Source organism: Hipposideros armiger, unplaced genomic scaffold, assembly GCF_001890085.2.
Source record: "Hipposideros armiger isolate ML-2016 unplaced genomic scaffold, ASM189008v1 scaffold_28, whole genome shotgun sequence".
NCBI classification, from domain to species: domain Eukaryota; kingdom Metazoa; phylum Chordata; class Mammalia; order Chiroptera; family Hipposideridae; genus Hipposideros; species Hipposideros armiger.
In genome coordinates, this window is record NW_017731378.1 from 5,653,282 (window position 1) to 5,654,189 (window position 908).

General features: G+C 29.4%; 1 protein-coding gene across 1 annotated transcript in view; it reads right to left on the bottom strand.

Annotated features, from left to right (window-relative positions):
• The window catches only part of CFAP43 (cilia and flagella associated protein 43), an 88,690-nt gene that overhangs the window by 59,696 nt on the left and 28,086 nt on the right, over nucleotides 1-908 (bottom strand). The gene's annotated exons all lie outside the window — the stretch shown is intronic.

Here is a 908-nt window from a genome sequence, read left to right on the forward strand (position 1 = left end):
AGTGATTAGTTCAGAGATGTTATTAAGACATTAGAAGATATTTACTGTGGAATATACTTCATACATAGGAATTACTCTAAATTTATAAGGCAAAAATGCAATAAAGCATCTGGTAACAAATACTGCCACGGACTGTTGACATGTGAATATGAAAAAGCACATTGGATTAGAAATCAATATATTTTTTAAAAATCCATTTATAAGGCACACTTACTGGGATTTTCAGATAAGTCCTGCTGACACAAGTGCTATCCTCTGTACGCCAAACACAAACTTCCCCTGAACGTGTGACTGTCTGTAAAAGAAAAGAAAAATAAGACTCTAAATAGAAAACAAGACTGCTATGGATGCATGTTCTAAATTCATTTCTTAAAAAAACTTTTCACCATTCTTTATTTTTCTTTACTTTTTTAAAAATCCCTTTCTAATATGTCACTTTGATGATTTTAGTATACAATTTCATTTTATTTATGTGAATTATAATTACTTTACAATCTCAACAGCAATACTTCAGATTTAAACAAATATTAATAATTTGAGTCACATAAAAACTAATTAGAATTAAACAAGTGAAAGAATTTTTTATGTGTAACGTAACTGAGATAAAAGTTATTTGGAAATTCAATGGGAATATTGCCTAGTAAATGAGCCTAGAAATAGAAAACTATACATTTTTTTTAAATTAACAGACTTTGTTTTTAAGAGCAGCTTCAGGATTACAGAAAATTTGAGCAGAAAGTATAGAGTTGCACATACCTTCCCCTCCACATACATACAATTCCCCTATTATTGACATCTTGTATTAGTGTGGTACATTTGTTATAATTGATGAGCCAGTATTGATACATTATTATTGACTAAAGCCCATAGTTTACATTGGGGTTCACTCTTTGTGTTCTACATGCTAT